The sequence below is a fragment of the Ochotona curzoniae genome, unplaced genomic scaffold (assembly GCF_017591425.1).
Source record: "Ochotona curzoniae isolate NIBS_2020 unplaced genomic scaffold, NIBS_Ocur_1.0 scaffold_4701, whole genome shotgun sequence".
Taxonomy (NCBI): domain Eukaryota; kingdom Metazoa; phylum Chordata; class Mammalia; order Lagomorpha; family Ochotonidae; genus Ochotona; species Ochotona curzoniae.
The window spans coordinates 19624273-19648189 of NW_024467122.1; the positions used below are offsets into that span (position 1 = coordinate 19624273).

Here is a 23917-nt window from a genome sequence, read left to right on the forward strand (position 1 = left end):
TGAAGCTAATACACCATTCTGACCCTTTAGATGACCCAAAACATTCCGAATCACAAAAACAATACATACTTTCCACAGATATTTATAATATACAAAAAAAATAAAATTAACAAGAATTCAACCATGAGAGAAAATAAGTCTTAATTTGATGTTTTCTATTCTATGAATAGATTTTCTTTTGTTTTGTACAAAATTGTGAGCACATATTGTCTGCATAATTTTGTAGCCTTGCTTTTTTCACTCAGCATTCTATTCTAGGCAAGTCCCACAACCTTAAACACTCTCTGTGAAAAACACTTTCAATGGCTGAAAAGCATTCCATCATATGGATGGGCCACAAAACTATTTCAACTATTTCCCCACTATTCAAAATTTAGGTCACATCCATTCTTTGGCTCCTCAGGCTGCAAGGAACATCTGAATACATGTGTTTGTGCATCTATGATAAGTTGTCTGCAAAGGATTTCTCCAAGCACAATAACTGAAGCAAAGGTCGTACACATTTTTAGGATTCTTGCTATATATTGCAGAAATTCTTCAGAAACACAAACAGAGCATCAACTCCACAGTGGGAACTTAATAAATATTTATCAGTCATCAACAAATAAATAAATTCTCCATAGCTCTCCTGCTAAAAGTTGCCACAGAAACTCAATAACCTTTGTGAGAATAAACACACACTTGGACGGAAAAAACCGGCAAACTAATAAATTTTTAAATTCCCCTGAGAAGGATACAGATAATGTCTAAAAAATGCAGTTTTGTGTTTATCTGATGGAAAATTTATAGCAGAAATAAGCTTAAAGAAGAATAGCTACTGTTACAAGAAAATTGTCAGTATGTGGTAAGTCAAAATGGATTTGTGTGTAAATACAAGTGTTATTTATGGCTCTAAAAACATAACATGGTCTCTGGTTATTTTAGTAAAATACATGCATGTTTCTTATGATCTGAACAAGAATTGGACCCAGATTCATGCCGGACTCTATCACGTGGACATAAACGTGGTAGATGGGTTCTTTAGGAGACCCTGAGGTGATACTGGTGGTCCTTAGAAGGTAGTTCTTACATCAAATTTCTTTGCAAAAAGCTTGAGTTTGGGACCAGACCCCCTCTATATCCTGGTTCACCATATGGTCCCGGACATGTGTTCACATTGCCAACCCCCCGACTGTTAGCAGAGGCCAAAACCCATGAATCCACCCAATCTTGGACTTTAACCTCCAAAACTGTGAGAATAAAATTTTTCTCTTGATAAAATAATTTGTTTCAGGTATTTCATTACAGTGATGAAAAGCTGGCTAATTAGTATGTGTGTGTCTGTATGTGGGCCTGTATGTGTAGTATACACACACAATAGAAACATTAACTCAGGAAAAACACTAAAATGTCAACCATGATTCTCTTTGTGTTAGATCTAAAATAATTTGTCCTGTGTAGGGTGTTGCATGTGTGTGTGTATGTGTGGGTATGTGACTGTATACCATGGAGTATTAATAACTCAAGCTTTCATATGACCTATACCCAACCAAATGTATCCATCTTGGTACAGGATCCTGCTGTGTATGTTTTCTAATTGGCAGGAAGAGAAACATTCCATTGGGAGGATTTAAATGCCTATTTTTAGCAATCACATCTTCACACAGCCAGTCTGTGTACAAACTCCCAAGGAAACAAGCACATTACAAATACAGATTTCAGAACCTTCCACTAAACACCACATTTCTTAAAGGCAGGAATTCCCTTCCTCTCCCTGCCCAATCACAGACTTCAAAAACTAGACAAACGTTTCCTGATTAAGAAGCAACAACAGGATAATTTTTAAAAATACATAGACAAATTATTTTATAGACTTAAACATAATTTCTTTAAAGAGAAAAATGTCCAAGGCTAAATTATAATTCACAAACACACCATGCCAATTACTATCCTTAATGATTTAGTTACGATACAGGGACAATAAGCCATCCTCCCACTTGTGTAGTTAAAAAACCAGCACACCACAGTGGTTTGGCTTTATATTGAGGAATCAAGCCAGATTCAATATCTTCTAAACAACTTCAGTGAACAACTGGTTCTAATATTGCATTTTCCATTTGTATCTAACAGATACACACACATGCACATCCCCTGAAGAAGCAGACTTAAACAAGCCCCTGGTCTCTGCTATGTGTCTGTGTGTAATGACACATACAAGGAAATTGATAAGTCTATATTTGTACCACCAGTGACAATAAAAAAAAATGGAAGCATTCAGGCTTCCATTCCAACAGCATACGGACTATTCAGTCACTGAAATGTATTTCTCCTTTATAAACTCCAAGAGAGAAACAGCACCTGCAGTGTTTTTGTGGGACCAGTGAGCGGGTCACATTGATGTGAACTTGCTGTAAGCGCTCGAGCGTCATACATGGGGGACAGCGACCCTCACCCAGGAAATCAGAAGGCTTGCGGAGGCCAACTGTTTCTTTCAGACATCTGACAGATGGCACGAGAATAAAAGGTACACATGGAACAGTAACTTGGTAGATGTCTTTCCCTACACTTTAAATTCAGAACTGTACTGATGTCTCTTATTATCATATATGGCAGACTTTTCTAACGGCTGTTAAAAAACAAGTGAAGTAAAGTAAAGGCCAACCAATTTGACTGCTGTGGCAAACTCAGATTTGTTTTCATTTCGAAGAAATGTGTGAGTCAGGTGCAGGGTAGCATATCCCTGGAGAGAAGCCACTTAGAAGCAAAGGGGGATTTATTTAACTTATAGCTGCATGGCCTCAGAGTCTGAACAGGAGCACCCAGGCTAGCGAAGGCTCCATGGAAGGTGGCAGATGGTGGGGTGCAGGTAGAAGGAGCACATGGGGAGTGGGAAAGCAGGGACAGAGAATAGGATCAGACTCAAGCTTTACTGACAAGCTTCTCTTGAAAATTCCTCCTCAGGGCACACCCCCACCCCAAAACCTAAGGGCTCTGCACTAGGCCCCACTCCCAAAGGCTCACCACCTCCTAACAGTGCCACTCTGGAAACCAGAGCTTTAACACATGTGACATTCAATATCAAACTATCACTCATGGGCTACAGGTGACAGAAAGGGTGACACATAGAAGAGCTGCAGTACGTGTCATGCTCACAGGGCAACTGAAAAAAAAAACCTAGCAAATTCAGAAAGCAGCTGGGCAATGACATAGCAGGATCCTGGGTACCTAGAAGGGAGTATGTCTTGGTCATGGTATAAATACAATTGGCAGCATTCAGCATTTTGTAGCATTTTCATAAATCTGTAAATTTGCAAATGGCAGCCACAGTCAACCTGAGGTGACGCTGTGCCCAGTCCAGGATAGCATAGCCAGAGGGCAGGTGAGGACTGCAATGGCGTATCCTGCTAGGCCTGGTGGTGGGTCTGTCCCAATAGCCAGCTCCATTGGCCTGTTCCTAACATCTGTCATGCCATGGGTATTGCAGAGGTACCCCAAGTGACAGTAACATCCACCTTCCTAAGCACTCAGACCCAACACCCTGAAGCATCTTTACGCTCTCCTACATGCACAGGCAAATTCATCCCCAGTTTATTTGAAAGTCCGGGATACAGAGGGAGAGATCTTCTATCTGCTAGTTCACTCCCCGAGGGGTTGCAACAGCTGGAGCTAAGCTAATCTGAAAACAGCCAGGAGATTCTTTCTGGGTTTCCCACGTGGGTGAAGGGTCCCAAGGCTTTGGGCCATCCTCAACTGTTTTCCCAGGCTACAGGCATGGAACTGGATGGAAGTGGGGCCATTTGGACATAAACCAGTGCCCATATGGGATATCAGTGTGTGTAAGGTGAGGACTTTAGCCACTAGTCTAATGTGCTGGGCCCCATGCTCAGTTGTCTCCAACCTTTCCCTCAATGATAGACTCATATTCTACATGTAAATGTGATCTTGGACTTGTCTGGGAGAAATGGTGAGATACTCATATCTCAACATGAATAGGGCATGCAAAGGCCACATCGAGGAAGCCATGAGCACAAGGGGGAACAGGGCAGTGACATTCCCATGAGCCTTTATACACGGCCAGAATATTGCAAATAAAACAAAGCTGATTACCCATTCTAGTGAGCATACATGCCACTTGCTTTCGATGAGGATTTTTCTGAACAAGAACAATGGATTTCCAATCTCTGTTACTGAGTTGACTCATAAGAAATTCAAGAATATTCTGGATCAAAACTTATTTACTCAATGAAAAAGACTCAGTCCTAAGTTCTAAAAATCTATGCAGGGTGCTGATGCTTATAATGAAGTGAGTTTAGTTGGCACCTGCAATGCCAACATTCCATTTGGGCACCAGCTCCCTGCTAACACACCTGGGAAAGCAGTGGAAGATTGTCTCTATCATCCACATGGGTGGTCAGGATGAAACGCCAGGCTCTTGCTTTTAATCCAGGTCATTGTGGCCATTTGAGAAATGAATCATCAGATGGAAGAGTCATGTCTCTCCCTGACACCTCCAGGTCTCTCTCTAATTCTGACTCTCAAATAAATAAAAAAATCTTAAAATTTAAAAAAAGTGGGATAAGGTTGTACAAGGTAAGCAGAGAATTCTAGGCTGAATTGACATTCCAAAATGTTATTTTTGAAAATTTAACAGATTGGTAAGACCAGGAAGTGGTTGTAAATTTTAGTAACAAATGCATCTCTTCTCCATAAGGCTTTCTGGGGGATGCATCATTGTCCTTTAATATTGCATCACTAGATTAGGTTCCCAACTAGAATTTTAGAGGCTAAGAACACTGTAAATCTCCCTTTTGTCCACGACAGCTGAAGGGATCAAATCCCAAGCCTGTATCCATCATCACTGGCTTAATTTCTCATGAACAACAAGTTCATTTTTTCTGGCTCTACAGTTAGTCTGTAAACAATAATTATAGTAAACAGTTCAAACCCAAGAATAAAATTTGATTTATATTCAAGAGCAAAGAGCCAGGAGCATGGGCCAAGGAAAATTCCCAAGAGGCACAAATGTCAAGGTAATTAGGGGGAGGGCCTCTAGTGGAGAAAGTTTAAACGAACATCTCTTCTCCCACACCTCAACGTCAACTGGAACTGCTGTCATTGTCATTACTCTAAAGCCCATGAATAGTTTCCTCAGGATTTCCTCATCTGTATTTCTAGTTCTAAGATTGGGTATAAAGCAAGGAACTTGAAAACATTCCTTCTTTTTCATGAATCATTAACGGACAAGAAACAGAGCCTATTCACCAGCTTATCTTGTGCCTAACTTTATTTAATGGGGCTGAGGGAAAGGCTGATGGAAGCTGCTAGACCTGTTTTATTGAAATGGGACAGTTAGAATGGGCAGGTGACATATTACTAAGCAAAGTGCCAAAAAAAACCTACAAAATCTCTTGTGAAGGTCTTGTTCGTAACCACATTTGCCAGATTGAAGTTCTGTTTAATAAATGCTCTCCAGAATCACAATTATAATAAATGATTAAAACAAAGAAAACACAGTTTCTACAAGCAGGTGTTGAAGGCAAGCAGATTTTTCATTGTGCATAATCCAAATGAAATGCCACCATGGTGAAACTATTTACCTGTTTGTATTACTGCTCACCTCCTTAGTGCTTTACTTAAGAATTATAGCAGTTCAAAGAATAAAGTAATTATGCATTAATGCATAATAAATGCATAGCTTTTCTAAAATGATCATTTATGTACTACATGACTTTGAACTTGCAGGGAAATGTGCACTTGATTAGGTGATAGAAATGTAAGGCATGAAGCTACCAGCAATAATTAAATATTTGGCATAAGTGTAGAACAATCACATAAGTCCTTCATGGTTAGATTACTGTGAAATGAAAACCAAAAATGCTATATAAGAAACATTTTTGGCCCTGGTTATGTTGACCTAGCTCCTTCATCTGTTCTGGGCATCCTCATTCCACGGGTAACTCCAAATTTTTCTTTAGTTTTTCCAGTTCCCCAAATGATGAATGGGTCTGAGTAACTTCCTCAACTCTCTCCTCTGGCCCAGGGGTTATATTCCCAAGCAAACAAACTGAAATTCTTGAGGCTTACTCAGTCATCATATCCCACTGCTGGTGTCAGGCCCACTAGGGTCTACATGGAGAGCTTTACGCAGGCTGCTGTTCAATGTCCTGCCATCCTGTAGCTGTACAATTGGACTTTAGATGTTAACATCACACATTGCTTCTTTACTAGGAATCCATTATTCTAGCCTATGATTCAAGCTTTGAGTCATACTGCTATCACCCAAATTAGTCAGGCCAGTAAATTCAATGGCAGGTTCAGATAGACTTCAAATGTCTTTTGCACATCAACATCTGTAATCATTCAAGTCACTGGTGGAAATGCTGCCAAGCTCAACTGACCATACTGTAGGATTTATCAGTGCATGGCTCTCTGCTGCACAAAGCCAGGTATTCACATGGGTCATTCATTCTGAAAAAGTCTCTAGGGTTGTATTTTCCAGATTTTAGAAGAGAAGGTGAAACCAGGAAGGAAAGTACAAATACACTAACAATACTTGCTTCACTTCACAATCTGTAGCCATATTCTCTCTTGCATTTAGCTCAGAACATCAATGAAAGTGGCATTTCAGGAAGTCTTACTGTGAGCCAGAGCACGAAAGTGCCCAGTTGTGCATCAGCAACACAAGGCATTCAGTGTTTCTGACTCTCCTCCTTGCAGATACACATCAGGGTTGCTCTATCCCAACCCTTCCAAAGATAGGCACAGCCATGCGGCTTGCATTAGCCAAAGCCACACAGGTGGGAGGATCTGTATTATACCCTCGCAGAATCTTCAGATGCCAGCAGTGGGGCTGGTCACACTTCCTCTTCAGCATTGTCCTTATCAGGAGAGCAGGTGTCAAGGGGAAGTCTTCATTAGCCTAAATTGCTCCTCCAACAAAATCTTATTGGACATGCAATGTGAGCGGCAGATTATGTCCATGAGACTTTGGATGCTCTGCTATTGCTACTTCAAAACTTTGCCTACCCTGTTACTCCGAAGACCAGGAAAATTTTTAAAAGGTATGTTCTCTCATTTGTAAGGAGTTTATAACATGGATGAATAGAGAAACCACATTCACAAAATAAAAGTAAGAATTAAATTGGCAAGATGGAAAAAACTAAACTGAACACAAATTACAGAGAGGTACGCAGTCAAAACAGTGCATCTTAAGTGAACTGAGAAGTAGACATTTTGTCTAGTAGTGAAGGCATGCACACTCACCATCAGAGTACCTGGTTCAGTTCCCGACTCCAGCCTCCCGGGAGGCAATGCTGATGGCTCAAGAGACTGAGCTGCTGTCACCCACAAAGAACACTCAGTTCCAGGGCCCAACTTCAGTGAATCTAAGTTCCAGCTACTGCGGGCACCTGGGGAGTAAATCAGTATATGGAGAAAATCTCTTTCCACATCCCACCCTGCCTCTCACATAATTTCATTTATAAAAATTTTCAAAAGAATTAGTACAAGTGGGCTCAGTAAGTTCATAGGCTCAGTATGTAAGCTCATGGTTCGAAGAAAAACTCATTTCTGTGAAGCAAAAGAAAACTAAAAACTGTGAAACTTTTTGAAAAGTATTACAGGAAACAGTTCTACAAATGTGTTGGCTCTTCTCTTTTAAAATGGCAATGGAAGTCAGTGAAGTTACAGAGCTGTTTAACATGCATTTGACTTTAGCCTTCTCAAGAGCCAGCACTAATAAAGCACTGAGGTTTCCTAAATGGATATATTATAGGTCTCTGTACTCAGAAATCAAATGGCTTAGTACAGAAGGGTCACCTCTTCCAGGCATTTTACAAGAACCTTGGCAACTTGAGGAATGCAGATAAAATACAACCTATCTTAGCACACATTTAAAACACAATTTACTCTGTTTCATAGAAAGTTTGTTATGGGTGTTGTAACTATAAAGTAAATACTGGCCTGTATACCCACTGTTGACTTGGCTGATCTAGCAAAAATGTAGGTTCTTAAAAAATGTAGGTTTGTATATTCAGACATTCATTCTAGTACTTTTATAAGGATGGAGAGAGTTCAGTATTTATTGGACTCATGACTCACTCATTCAGCAGACATTTTCCAAAAACCCAAGCTCTGCCAGAGGTTGTGCAGGAGGTTGGCTTCCCATCAATGAGAAGAATGGAGAAGAATCTGTCCTCGGGGAAGTTGGAAAACAGATTAGATGGAGTAGGGAGGAACAGAGAAAGACTTCCTTGGAAGAGGAAACCCCAAGTGGATCCCACCCTGAGGCAGAAATGGCCTTGAAAGTTCCAGAAAACAAAGTCCAGCAAGAATCAAAGATTGTAAGTGACTGAGAACGTAGCTTCAGAAGAGTTAGCACTGCACAGAGCACAGCGGATATACAAGCCTTATTAAGCAGTTTCCTTTTTCCATTTCCCCAATGCCATCAGAGTTTTGCCTAGGACTGTGTGGCATGATGTAATTTCCACATTAAGACAGCCATTCTGACTACCATATGAGGAAGGGATAAGTAGGGTTTAGCAGACAGATGGGGGATTATCCCTGGATCAGTGGTAGAGGCAGCAATAGCAGGAAAGCAAAACATGGAAGCACGTTTGCAAGTAAACAATTCAGGAATAGGTAATGGCATAATCATGAGGATGTGTCCAGAAAACCCTCAGTTTCTGGCTTGGGCGATTTCCTCATTCCATGCAATGCAGTAGACAGGGAAGGAGCCAGACTGGGGAGGCAGAGGAAGGTCCTATTGCAGCCCCTCACTTGAAGCTTTTGAATGGCAACTGGATATATTGATGTAGAGCTCAGCAGCGTGGGAGAGGAGGAGAGGAGTCATGTTTCCCACCCTGGTGTTGGGTTGTGCAAGGCAGCCAACACACAGCCCAGGGCTGTATCAATGACTGTGGTCTCCTTCAAAGGAGGGTGGGTGTAGGGTCCAAGATGACAATGGGAATGTGAGCTAGGAAAACCTGAGCAAGACCAGAGGACCTGGAGCCAATACGAGGTTGGATCAGAGGCCTAATGAGCTTAAAAAACCAATGAATTTTTGATGTCACATAGCTCAATCCAGACCTACCTGAGAATATGAAAATGTATGGGCCTGTCCCCACCCTTCCCCCAAGTTTCAGGTTCAAAAAAGTAACTTCTGTATGCCTATTATGTCCACATTACATGTAAACTTCATTTTCAACTTCTACTGACAGTCCCACTTCTCATTAGGAGACTAGCTTCCCAAGAGCATGGTATCCTTGTCAGATTATACAGAACCCTAGATAGAGGGATACTTTCCAAATACTACAATGTGAGAGAGTGCTTGCAGGTCTATGGTAAAATGAGAACCAAAAACATGGAAAAGGACATCACGAGGTGTCCAACCCTTATTTCCCCCAGAAAGCTTTCATGCAATTCCGAAGTAATTTCACACCCACTCTGGTGGTACAAAATAAGTCCTTTCTCCTACAAAACAATGGTGTGGGGTAGTTTTTGACACTTACTCAATGACTTCTTTTTTAAATCATCAGCCCTAAATAGCACTTCATTTATTTTAGTTGGATTCTGTCTGTGTCATCCAAAATTGGGACAACACAGAGAGACACCAAAAGAGTTTCAGGGAGCACCAACTCTCACCCAGGTATCCTCTGGAGGAACAGATCCCTCCCAGACAGCCCCCCAAGGCCTAGGGCTTACATTTTGTCACAGCAGACTTTGCTAAAGGCCACTGACATCTGATGTCCTTTCCAGATGATCAAAACCACAAACGCCAGGGTGCACTTTATTGGCAATGTTAAGCAAAGAAATTCCTGAACTCCAAGAGCCATGACCAATGTTCCAGATAGCTGGTTTCTCTCCCTTTTACTTCCCTTCATGTTGAGATCTACATTAGAATAATCAACAGGTAGTTGAAGCTTTTCAAATATTATCTGGGTATTCTTTTACTGTTAAGTTATTGTAAGACGTATTACTGTCATTGTACTTAGAAAATGTTTTCTTAGAAATACATACTAAAGTGTTTGGGGTAAAATTTGCATTTGGGATTGCTTTAAATTAGTTTAGCTTCTGATTGTAGCTTCCTCCTGATGTGCACCCTGGATGGCTATAGGTGATGGCTTGGTACTTGTGTTTCTGCTACTAATGTGGGAAACCTAGATTGAATTCTAGTGTTGGCAGAATCCAACCTTTGCTTTTGTAGGGGGTGCACCAGATGAACCATCTGTCTCTATCTCTGTCTCTCATTTCAAATAACATTTTAAAATTAAATACATAGTTTCAGTAAAATAAGACAACCCAACACATCAAGCTAGCAAGCATTGTTAACTCTTGGTAAGATAGCAAAGGTACTGTTACTTTTACATGTATGTGTGTAAAATTTTTCATAAAACAAGTTGGCAAGGAGGAAGAGAGGAAAAGAGGAGGAAGCAGGACTATCTTCCAACATCCTGAGCATCCTTTTGAAGTGACTTTGCAATAAAGGCAGGTGGACTCAGAGAGGAGAGCAGTTTGCACTAACATTTGTAACTCCGACTTAAGGCTAGCCTCCGCCATAAGGGCTCCCACCAGGGAGGTGTAACTACCACAGCTGTACACATGATCATTAAACCCACAATTCCACATGGAAACCTGAAAGCAATTAGAGCTATTTTGGCAGCTAAGGAAATTCATCTCTCGGCACAAAAAAAAAAAAAAAAAAAAAAAAAAAACCAGAATCAATTACAGTGACCTCACCTTATCCTACATTTCACTTTCTCTGATTTTAGTTACCCAAGGTCCAAAAAAAATTGGAATTAAAAGATAATTTTATTTTGGTGTAAAAAAACCTTTGAAACCTGTGCATATTTTTCATTATATGCATTTTTCATAAATTTTTTCAATGCTGCTCACAGGCATGGATTTTAAGTTTCTGCAACCAAAACAAATTTATATTTTAATTGTATGTTTCCACAAACTCTTTAAAGTACCCTTGTAAACTGTCAAGGTTGTTCCATTTTATTATTACTTATTGTTCATCTTTTATTGTACTTAATGTACAAATTAAACTTTGTCTTTTCTAGAGGGGTACAGGAGAAACCGTATATACAGTGCCTGGCACCATGTCTGGTCTCATATACTCACTAGGGATTTTGGAAGTATGTCCTTGCACAAGAGGGCATTACTCTAAGTTAATACCCACCAGCCTGGTCTAAAACCTACCATTACCCCTCAACTGCTCAGCAAAGCAGGTTCTGCTAAGACCTGGGTAGTCACTTGTTCCAGATCCTTTGCAAACTGCTGCTTATAAGGCAACCTGCAGCCACTCCAACATAAGTCTTTCCCCTTTCCCTGCCACTCAAAGGATCAAGAAACCTAATCTGGAGCATCTGAAAGGGAGACACACTGGCCAGTCACCCCTGCTGAAGGGCAGGGCGAGAAGCTTGCTCTAATGGTGCAGGAAGCACAGGGAGCTGCAGGTTCCTACTACTCTTCCCCACATACCTTTTGTCCTGCCCTCCTGGGCCCTCTCTTTTTTAGGATGAACCCTGTTTTCACAACACTCAATGGCTTCTGGGTCTAGAACTAGGGGTCTAGGGGCAGATTGGGAGCCAGACCACAGAAGCTGAAGCCCTGGCCACTTAGCAGCGAGGTGGCCTAGGACTACTTCTCACCCTGTCTGTGACTCAGATTTTGCTCCTTTTACAAACCATGCTTGCTGGGGCTGCTGTTCTGCTGAATCAGGTTAAGCCACAGCTAACAAATAGTATTAGAGTGCCAGCGTCAGTCCCAGCCAACCCTCTTCTGATCAACTTCCTGTTCATGTGCTTCCAGGGAAGGCAGCAGAAAAGGGTTCAAATTCTTGTGGGAGATCAGAGTAGCATTGTGGCTCCTGGCTTGGGCCTGCCCCAGAACCAACCAACAGAACCCCTTTCTGCATTTCAAATAAATAAAACCTTTAAGTAAAAATAAATAAATGATGACAATCACAGGGCTATTGGGGATGGATTAAGGGAGTTCAGGAAGTGCACAGAGAACAGCACTAATTCCTGCACATAAGCTGCACTGCTCCCTTCACGTCCTCCAATCTGCTTCCATCCCAGCATCCTATTCTACCACTGGCCCAATTACAGGCATGTCCCAAAAGCCATGTGAACACTTGCCATTGCTGATGCTCTCTGGGCATGTTCTTGCCTCACGATCCCAATCCCTTAAGTCTTGCCTTCCTGACCAGCCCAGCTGAAGCCCTAACTCCTCCTGAAGGGCTCCCTGTTAAGATCTCCCAGAGCTTCTCTTGCTGTCAGTTTGTCTTACCTGCACAGGGCATGAACTGGTGAGTTGTGTTCTCAGGAAACAGGTAGCACCTCAAAGGCAACTCAAAAGACCTTGTACAAAGGAGCGGGCTGGGTCTGAGGAGCCCAAGAGGAACCGTGAGATATGGAGGGGACTGGCCTCAAGGAAGCAGGTATCACTCGAGCCTGAAAAGACAAGGGGAGGGAACTGTTAGAAAAAAAGCAGAGAGAGCTGTAAGAGAAGCCACCTGGCTTAGGGCCTTCAAGTAGACAGACAGCCATAGCTGCTTCCAATGGGGATGGCAGGTGAGTAGCTACCTGACTTTATGTCTTCCATAGACCATGGTCTCCTGCAGGTGCTTCACCAGACCCAACTGGAAGCCAGAGCCCAGACAAGAGGCCAGACCCTTGGGAGATACAGGAAAAGGTAGGAAGAATGAAAACAAATTAGCATGCCTGGATTTGCCATGACCTCATCACCCCCTCAACTGGGTGCGACCTAGTATTCATCCTTGTGGTTTCTCTCACGTGTGGACCCACACAAGAGCCAGGCTGGTAAAATGGAAGAGACATGGACTTGGAAATCAGAGACCCAAACTCAACTCTAAACCTTGTCATGTACCAGCCACATGACCTTCAGAAGGTAATGTGACATTGCTGGACCTCTGCTTCTTGGTTTCCTTAAGTGTAAGATGAGAGCCATTAGCTTTCTAGGGTTGTTATGAGTAAGAATATCTCTTCCTTGGATCCCTCTTCCAAGTTATTTACAATCTCTTCAAGATTGAGGCTCTGGCTTCACAGCCAGGCAGCAGGAAGGCACACGTGTAGAGGAGTGAAACACTTTCATGAATTCAAAGTTGTTCTGCAGGTTGTCAATATGTCATCAGCTAACTTATCCAGTGGGAAAAGTAGTCAGATACCTAAGGACCTGGTTGGGAGGTGAGGTGATATGAGAGAAGAAAAAGGAAGAGAGATCTTCCATCTGTTGATTTACTCCCCCAAATGCCCAGGATATCCAGGGATAGGCAAGGTTAGGCCAAAACCAGAAGCCAAGAATTCCACCTGGGTCTCCTATATAGTTGGTAGGAAACCAAGCATTTAGGCCATCATCATTGTCTTTCAAGCCTATTGGTAGGAAGCTGGATAGGATATAGAGTAAACATGACTGGAATCAGACATTCCAATATGGAATACCTACATCCAACATGGAAGCTTAATGTGCTGCACTACAACACCCACCCTACTCAACTCTTACAAGGGGAGACAATGGAGAGGAATAAGTAGAGAGCAGACAGGTCTTCATTTCGTCAAACAGTCATCTGTGTACCAGGCAAAATTAAACATACAGATTTTGTAAATATTAGATACAATTGCTAGATACACATTGCTATGGCCAAATGTCATGTTGATTTTTCAATGTCCAAGAATTCTATTAATATGGATTTACCGAGTTAGAAAAAAATGCATGTTTGTCTAATCAAAGGTAACTGTTCCTAAACATACTCTAAAACAACAAAAAAAACACATGAACTAGAAATCCAAGTCAGAGAAATCGCAGAAGTTGAAAGTAAAGGCACATCCAGGAACCAGAAGAGCTGCCCCTTCTAAATGCTGAGAAGCCCACGGGAGGAAACATATCCCTTCTGAGCTCAGAGATAATGAACAGAGGGTTGGTGTAACGAGGTGGCTCCACCCCACTTCCCTGAACATAGAGCTTCCAGAAGAAGCTCCTGGTGAAGGCCCTGTGGAGACTCCTGTCTAAACCATCCTTTCACTTTTAAGTTGAAGTGAGTTGTCAGACACGGATAATAATGTTTGTGGAAACTGCAACATTTACAAAGCAATTTGTGACTCTTCTGGTAGCCTTGCCAAGCTGGCTCTGTCTCCCATTTTACAGATGAGCGAGGAAACTTAAGATCAGATTCCACCAAGAGGGAAGGAAACAAGCACAAAAGCCCATGTAGGATCCCACCCTGCTCCTCTCCGTTCACTGTGCCTCCCCTCTGAGGCTTGCTGGTATCAGCTACCCTGACTGAACCCCAACACACTTTTATCTCATTGCCATTCTTACCTCTTCTGGTCTCACTTTAAGTTTCTAGTTGAGGAAACAGCACCATAGTATAACAGTATAAGCCTCCATCTGTGGTGTCAGCATCCCATGTGGGTGTTGGTTCAAGTTCCAGCTGCTCCACTTTCAATACAGGTACCTGCTAACAGCCTGGAAAAGCAGCAGAGGTTGGCCAAGTCCTTGCATCCCTGCACCCACCTGGGGAGACTCTAAAGAAGCTCTTGGGTTAGGACTGGTCTGGCTTCAGCCATTTGGGAAGTGAATCAGCAGATGTGTCTCTCCTCTCTCTATAAGTCTGCCTTTCAAATAAAAATACTTAAATATATATTTTTAAGTTTCTAATTTAAAGGATCTTTGCCTCATGCCCTACTGCAGATAAGAAACCGTTTTTATGAGCTCCCAGAGTGCCTTCCACCTCTAAACACTTAAAGTATATGCATGGATTGGATTAGGTAACCACTTGTTTACTCCCTGACATTGGCACCAAGGGACTGTCAGGAAGGGGAAGCACCCTGGCCACCCAACAATCTGTGTCAGCTCTTCCTTCCCGTGACACCCCAAAGAAACGATCACTTCCAAGACAATCTTGTGCAACTCTTTGTCTCAAAATACCAGATGGCAGTCACCACCCATTGACATGCAGAGACTGTAGACCCCCTCACTGCTGTCTTGCTTACTCTTAAATCCCAGCCCCTCACCCAATGCTCAGGGAGCTCGGTGATGCAGGACTCCCAGGCTAGTGCTTTTCAAGCCACCGTATCATGGACATTCTCTTCTAGAGAGTTGATGTACAGGCTTGGGGTTGGAGCTTCAATAAGCAACAACCACACAATACTCAGCTATGGGATCAGTCTAGATGTCACACCCCTCCCTCTTGACCCATTCAGAGGATGTTTGTCCTGGCCTACGGAGAACTGCTGAATTGTTGGAGATGGAACAGCCTGGCAGGAGGTGCTGACTCTGGAGGGCACCAGGCAGCAAGCCCCAGGTCATCCTGGTCCCTGCACCACATCTCAGGAGAGGCGGTGAGGCCTCTTGGGAAGAGAGACTCCAGGCCCAACAAAACACATGAAAGACACAAAAGAAAAGAGATTTGTGACCCTCCTGCCCTTCCTCTTATTCAGGCAGGCCCTTTGCAGGCACTCTCTCATACGCACCTAGAGATGTTGGCTTCAAAAAGCCAAGCTCAGGATTTTGCCCCAACCCCACTGACTCCAAGTTTCTGCATGTGATTCAAGGAATCTGTATTTGGATCAGACTCCCCAACAAGTCCCGATGTTTGCTAAATTCCAAGGCATTCTTGATTCCTCAGGTCATCTCTTAGGCCAGGATTTTCAAAGGCCGAACATCAGCTCAGGGTTGACCAGAACTGGGAGGCCAGGAATTCCATGCAACTTGATAAGAATCCCTCCAACCTGGCCTTTGTAACATTTTCAGAGTGTTAACAGTCACCTCCTGTAGCAGGTGGCCTGGTGATCTGTCCTGTAACCCGTCCCATCTCCCATCTCGTCCTTATCACCTCCAGGGTATCTCTGGGCTCTGCCAGAGGGAGGCAAACTAAAGGACTGAGACCTGGTTTCTGTCACAAAGTTCGAAGTGCCAGATCAAACTATGATGGCACAAGAATGCGGTGCCTTTTGTTTATTTTCAGGAAGAGTGGGGACATTTTAAAAGCAGCCAGATCCCCAAACCAAGACAGAATAATAAAGTTCTTCCCATCGCCTTGTCACTCTTGGGTCTGTCATTGTCCCTGGGTCTAGTCCTAGCCTATTGCTAGGGAAAAAAAAAATCCTCACTCACAGTGCCCATGATTAGGCAGGGCCCAGTCACAGGAGACTCAAGGGGACTTGAAATGATTTGTTCTGACACTTCAGTTTCTGTGAAAACCTGAGTCTCTCTCTCAAAAAATGTGCATGATTCAAGAGATTTCCTATAATTTCAGGGGTGCATGGGCTCCAGCAGACCAGCCTTGGGAGCCCACCCATGAGGCCCAGACTCAAAACAACCAAACACAAGATGGAGAATCACAAACCTGAGACACCTGGAATCTGTTATCCTAAGGTAGGATAGACAAGAAAACCTGTGTGTGTGTGGGGGGGTGTGTGTGTGTGTGTGTGTGCGCACGCGCACGTGTATGCATACGCGCATGTATAAAATATTCCATTTAACAGACATTTGGCATAAATATAGATTTGTGCATTATTTAATTTTCTGGTGCTTTTATTAAGCAGAAGTAACCATTATTTTAGGGACATTAATCATTGATTATGTAGAATTTAATATACTCATGAAAAAATCATGTTTTGAAAATTTAAAGGTGTAATCTGGATGACAATTAAATATTTACTTGCTGGATTTAAAGCATTTCTTGGGGGAGAAAAAAAATGAAACTAGTAGGCTTTGAAATAATACACACAAGTACTTCCAAAAGTTCATAGAAAATGCAATTAAAAGATAAGTTCATTTTTGGTGGAAAGACCAATTTGAAATCCATATATGCTAGGGGTCTTCAAAAACCTCATAGAAATGCCTATTATGAAAAATCTATGCATGAATTTCAAACAATGTTTGTTCCAAAACAAATTTATCTTTTAATTGCACTTTCCATGAACTCTTTGAAGTATTCTTTTAAGTTGAATTTCTGCTGTTTTTGTAAAAATCACCCCAGACTGACGAATCTGACTCTAAGGGAAGAACGATGCAAGTACTTCCTCCCAGAATCCTTTGTCCCGAGATAATAAATATAACCAAGAGACCAGGTACTACCCCAGCCTGCCACTCACTTCAAGAATCATTCTGTGTCTGCTTGACCAATTCAACTGGGCAAGTAGCATCACAGGCATGGAGCTGCCTACTTGCCCTGTGCCTATTCTGACCTCCCAAGAGGGCTGCCCTAGTCACAGAGGTGCTGGGTTTGCCTTCCTCTCCCACAGAAATGTTGCAAGCTCACATTGGTGCCATTGTCCGTTGGTTCTGTGGCAAACCTTATCCTATATGATGCAAAAAAGCAAACATCATCCTTCAAAACAGAAGTCTTCAAAAATTTGTAATTTATTCCATGAAAAATCTGCACGAATTTCAAATATTTTCCATGAAAGTAATTTTAAAGTTTTTCTAAAATATTTGCCAATATGCAATATATTTCATGTACTTTATAGCTACATTCTAAAATGCCCATACTTCCCTATCTTCCCCTCTCTCCCTCAATTCCCTACCTTTCTTCCTGTTTTTTTTTTCTTCGATTTTTATAAGGACATGCTTTCAACCTATTCTATAATCACAGGCTTGATTCACCACCAACCATAATATTCACCAGGCAAAAGCAAGGAAGCCCACAGAATAGAAAGAGCTAAAAACAATTCACAAGTTCTTCATTTCATTCCTATACATTTGTGTGTGTGTGTGTGTGTGTCCTGTGTTCTGTATTAACTTCCAAATAGCACAGAAAACAAATGCTATTTGTCTTTCTGGGACTGAGTTATTTCACTAAGCATAATAATTTCCAATCAGATCCATTTTGTTACAAAAGACATATTTCTTTTTTATGGCTGAGTAGTATTCCACAGTTTGGTCGTCCATACCACCTTTTCTTTATCCATTCATCAGCTGAAGAAATTTGGGTTGATCACATATCTTAGCTATTGTGACTCGAGCTGTTAGAAACATGTGGGTACAGCACCTCTTCCTTATGTTTATTTCATTTTGTTATGATCCCTTTTCCAAAAACTTTTCTGAAGTTCCACAGTACAGGATGCAAGGCCTTCACCATAATCCTCCCCAGTTGGGCAAACTTGTGGTTGCTGGGGCATTTCCTGCAGGTATCCGAGATGCACCAGCAGTTGGAGCTGCCAGGAGCTGGGCTTGCGGTGCCCAACCCTTTTGTGGATGCATTCCTCACTTAGACACCGGTAAAGCACTTTGGTGTTGCTTTGCAAAAGCTAGGCACTACTGTGCTCACCCCTGTGAACACATATCTCCTGTACTAAAAAGTCCAGCTGCCTTCTATCTCAATCTTTGAGCACATGTGGTAATATTTCATTGCAGTGTCAAAACCTAGTGTATTCTTTCTGAGGATCTTTCAAATGGCGGTTGAACTCAACATCTGTAGTGCTACTAGTGCACTTAACTGAAGTGATGACAGTAGGAATTGCCATGACAAACTTTTGATGTTATTAACAGGTGCATCTCCAGTGAACAATGTCCTCAATTGATCCCCAGAGGCATTGTGATGTGCAACCATGAGCTCTACATCAATTCAATGTACTTCTTACTTCCTCTCCTGTACCCTGTTTTAACGCCCTTGGCAGATCACTGGTCATAAGTAAAATAAAGAGGGAAAAAAAGCCCAGCTAATAGGATACTGGTAAAATTTATAAGTCTTTTCATGTCCAGTAATGCCGTGACTCATATTATTACGGTCTTAAAGTAAGAAACTAAAATAAGCAGTTTTTTTTTTCATTTAAGTGAATGGCATTGTGACACAGTGGGTTAAGCCACTGCCTGTGACAACTGGTATCCTATATGGGCACTCCCTATGGGTTTGCATCCCAGTTGCTCCACCTCTGAAACAGCTCCTTGCTCATGCCATGGGAAAAGCAGCAGAGGATGGCCCAGGTGACTTTGCTACCCATGTGGGCAACCCAGGAGAAGCTAATGGCTCCTGCGTTTCACCTGTCCCAACCCTGGCAATTGAGGCGATCTGGAGGAATGAATGACTAGATAGAAGATCTCTTCCTTCTGTCTCTTAAACACTGACTTTCAAATAAATTGATTTAAAATTTTTTTAAATGATTCAAAGCCATCATTTTTACATACTCGTGTCTCCTCCTTATGCACATCACCCCTCTGTTCTTCCCCACTTCACCTCTCTCCTTTAATACTCTGGAAATGAAAGCAAGTGACTGACTCCTACCTCACATACTAAAGAAAGCCTGCACCATGACCGAGTTCACAATCCAATTCCTTTTCTCATTTTTGTCAGGATTCCTTAGGATAATTTCATGGAATAGCACAGAGGTGAGGAAATGACAGGGGCACTTGGACAAAGTGGAATTGAAAGATAAGTTAATTTGTATACATTTAAAAACCCATGTTTTTATAATATGGATTTTTTCAGGAACTTTGAAGACCCCAGGAATGCATACCTTCCACAAATTTTTTTTTTTTTTGGTACTGGAATAAACTTATCTTTTAATCCCAGTTTACAGCACCTTTTTGAAGTGCCCTTGTATTTTACAGAGGATGAAACACGAAAAAGAAAACAGCTGGGGAAACCAGTACCAGCATGGAGCCTCCCAGACTGACATTTAATCCCCTCTGATATCAAGGCGTCTACAGGGAGAGCCACAGAAGCCACCACCGAGACACTAAAGATCTCCCATCACTGGCCAGTCTTCAGCCAGGAGTTCCTTCGAATTCCTAGAAGCTACTGCCTGCTCATACAGCCTCAGCTCAGTAAATACCCATAAAATCAGACTGTGCCCACAGCACCCTGGGCACGGTTCTGTGGGAGATTCAAGAACAAAGGCTGCGGTCTTGCCCTCAGTGACTTCTAATCTAGAGTGTTTAATCGGGGTAGGAGGGAAGAGGCTGGGAGGGGACCCTTCATCTGGTGAATCAGGTGATGCTGAAAGATCCCTGAAGACCATTCTAGACTCCCAGGTGGACACACAGAATTCTGTGAACGATTTATTTGGGCACTTTTCTGGTTCCTGGATATTGGAGTGGCATGTGTTTGCACTTCATGACCTGGACCACAAAAGTCACACAGAGACTCGATCGGGGTGGTCCCACGGAAGCACCTAGAGACCGAGCTAGTCAGACTGACTCTGGAGAACACACCATGCTGCCACTGGAATTCAGGTTTTCTTACCTAACAGCAGCTAAAGGAACAGTGAGTGACTTCTCTTGCCAAGCCAAGGGCTTTCCCAGGGTCTTTGCCACAACACTGAGCTAGTCAGGGGCCCTGCAGGAGCTCCAAGTCCCTCCTCGCTGGCCTGGCCTGCCACCTTTCCCTACCTTCCAGCCTATCCTGTGCTCTCCCCACCAGACAAGACCCCCTGGAGCCTCATTTGACAACCCCCCCAACACACACACACACCATTTCCTGGCTCCTGGGAAAGGACTCCTCTTGAAAGGGTGAACGACCCCTGCCCTGCCCAGCCCAATCTCTGACCAGGGCTGGGGCCTACCGGAGTTTCTGGCCCTGACAAGCTGGCTGGTAGTCGTCCATTTTCCAGTCTTCTATTCACCTAGAAAAGCAGTCTGATGCTTCCCTTTCAGGCAAGACACTAAACTGTCAGAGTCCCTGGAGACTGACAAGCAGGACGGGGGCCTTGTCTTCCTGGAGCCATAGTCTGTATTGCTCAAGGACAGTGACTTCTGGCTGTGCCTCCAGAGTAACCTGTGGGTGAGCAACAAGGGGATTTTGCCACATTCCCCACATCCTCTCTTAGGAAAAGGGACGCCATGTCTGTCTTGGCTTTTCACTCTGACCTGCAGGCCAAGAGTCCAAGCAGTCTGTTGGAACTCCTCAGTTTGGTACATGAGCACTTCAAGGTCACTGCCACGGAGGCTCAGAGATGGCCTCATCTGAGAGCTGGGAAGTAACCATAAATAACACACTGGGCTTCAGCAGCAACCAGATGGCACCGAATGCTCAGTTAAAGATCACTGAAAGAAGACACTATTTACCCATAGAGTCCAATCAGGAAGACAGAAACCACACCGGTGAGTTGAGTAAGTGGGTTGGATATAAATAATGAGCTAGAAAGTGTTGGTGATCTTCAGTCAGGAGTCCAAAGTCAAAGCCATTGACAAAAAGTAAAATGGTGGTGACTAGGGGGTGGAGAAGTGTACAGTGGGGAATGGAGAGGTGTTTAATGGGTACAAACCTGTGGTTTTATCAGAAGAAACAGCTCTGGAGATTAACTGCTCCTGAATGGTGTGCTTAGACATGCTTGGAACGGTATGTTTTATGTCATGTGGTTTTTACCACAATAAAAACGGAAGGAAGAATTAGAGGTCTAAGTATGTGAAAAGTAACCCAGAAAAGTAACTGGGACTGGGGATTATGGGAAAAGCTGGGGAGGGTTAAACTTGGCAGCTGAGAGGGGCACGGGCCTGCTGCTGGGAACAGGCATCCCAGGAAAGTTCTGGGTGTGCTGGGCCAGATCTGTTGCCACCTGCAGGGCTCCATAGGAAGGACAGGCAAAACCAAGAACTGCCCTCTTTTGTGTCAACAGAAAAGGGCTCCTTGCGGCATCCAGGGAGGGCGGGGGAAGGGGAGCACATCCGACAGGGAGCTGCTAGGAGGAGGGTGTCACAGGCTCAGTCCCAACCCCAGTACCAAAATCCAGGATAGAAAAGGGTAAGTCAGGACTGAGCATCCTCAGCTTAACAGTGGACAGGCAAAGTAAAGCAACCAGCACGAAGCGGAAGAGAAGGACATCAGGGCATGAAGGCAGCCCCATGCTCCCAGGTGCACTGCAGCACAATCCACATTAGCCACACTGGGGAACCACACTGGGTGTCCGTCAGCAGGTGAGAGTAAGGAAACTGTGGCTGACAGACACAGTGAATACCTTCAGCCATGAAAAAGGATGAAGTCCTGACATCCACAGTGAAATGGATGAAACTGGAGGTTACTGCACTTCATGAAACAAAGCAGACATAGAAAGAAAACAGCACGTGGCTTCCTCATACAGATACATACTCCCACCTGAATTCAACACAATGACTGAGAGGCTGGGAGGGTGTGGAAAGAGGACAGCGGAAGATGCATAATGGGTACCATGATGGGTGATGGTGACAGGTTATGGCGTTGAGCAGTATTGGGATGATGATCACAGTTCACAACAGTATTCTCTTCTGCATAATGAACTGGAAGAGAGAAGCCCGAAGGCTCCAAAGACAAGGGGAGAAGGACAAACTGCAAATGCTTATTACCCAGTATGCTCAGGTAATGCTGTATATGTGTGAAACTTTGCATTATATCCCATACAAATATGCAGGGATTACATATTAACCCAAAATTTTTTAAAAATACTGTAATTTCTGAAAGTGAAGCAAGAGGAGGTAATAATGATAGAACAAAAATCTGGCGAGGGTCACCAGGACTGGGGCTGGAGAAGAGGGGCTGCCTACACCACGGCCAAGCTGGGGAGAGCTGGGTAAGAGTGGAGGATAAAGTTCCTGGCCCTTCTCTTTCCACCTGCTAACCTGACACTGCCATAGCTTGGCCAAGCTGAACCAGAGCCAGAGGACAACATAAGTGCCATTCATGTAATAAAACTAGAGCCCACTATATAATGACTGCATCTTCCTGCCCCTCCTAAGGACAACAACACTGAAATCCCTCCCAATTCATAATATGTCAACTTACTCTTTCTCAAGGGTTTAGCAATAACTTAGCATGAAGGAAAGTTGCTTTTATTTGAAGCATGAGAGACTGGTGATCTTTGTCAAACTCCTGGAGCATCTGAAAGGCCACTAACATACCTGTAACTGAGTTTCATGAACATCTGCAAAGTAAAGGGCAGATCAAAAGCTTGACACCTGCTTCTCTTGGCGCGTGCTGAGAAACTGGTTTGACGTCAGGTTCTGCCTCCAAAACAGGAGAGACAACAATGTAGACCTCACAGGACTTCCCTGGGGATGACAGGACAGTACAACAAACAGATGCACTGGGCGAGAGGGGCAGCAGCTGCTGCAGTTACCTTCAGCTTTCTCTATTTGTCTGAATGCTCTTTACTACTTTTAAAAATTATCTATGTATGTATCTATCTATCCCCCATCTACTGTCTCATTGCTCAAGTGCTTGCAGCAGCAAATATGAAAGCCCGGGCCAAGCAGAACCCAGGAACCTAGAACTCACCCCAGGTCTCCCACATGGATGGCAGGGACCTAATTACTTGAGGTACCACTTGCTACCTCCTGGGATGCATATTAGCCAAATGCTAGCATTAGGAGCATGGCTCGGTTCTGAGCCCTGGCACTCTGACATGGAATGGAGACTTTCCAAATGGTATCCTGACCCTTGTGTCCAATGCCCATCCCTGAATGTTCTCTCAAGCACTGCCATGGCCACTGCCATTGTCACCATCATCCTCATCCACGGCATATTCTGAACTATGCTGCACAGTCAATCATTGCTAATATCATTGAAGTCCATGGCCCTTGGACCTTCAAAACTTGAAAAGTGCCCTTGGAAGGCAATGGAGATGGGAGTTGGCATCAGGAGGGTCAAGCAGTGAATGCTGGCATAGCAGCTGCTGACTAACCTCCCTTGGCATTTCCCAGCCTACTCAGATGGGACACCAAAATCCCCACCTTGCTTTGGGGAGGCTTTTCTTTTTGTCTCGTTCTGTGTCCTGCAAGGATGATCTTTATAGGATCGACCACACTCTGCATGTGTGTGTATGAATATTGACAGAAGACACAAAAATACACAGCACAGCAGCTGTAGGGTAGAATTGGAGATGGTAGTGGGCAAACTATATAAGAAAAAGCAAGTGAATTAAAATGAAAAATATTTATTCTTAAAATGTGCTGAGTAAGGGGCCAGTATGGTAATACAGCAAGATAATCCTCCGCCCAT

General features: G+C 43.3%; 1 long non-coding RNA gene across 1 annotated transcript; it reads right to left on the reverse strand.

Annotated features, from left to right (window-relative positions):
• Nucleotides 1-7256: 7256 nt before the first annotated feature.
• Nucleotides 7257-13994, reverse strand: LOC121149226. The gene is made up of 3 exons (XR_005882630.1): nt 12570-13994; nt 12274-12437; nt 7257-7388 (listed from the first exon to the last, which is right to left on the reverse strand). It is a non-coding gene; the product is annotated as an uncharacterized LOC121149226 (long non-coding RNA).
• Between the last annotated feature and the right edge of the window lie 9923 nt (nt 13995-23917).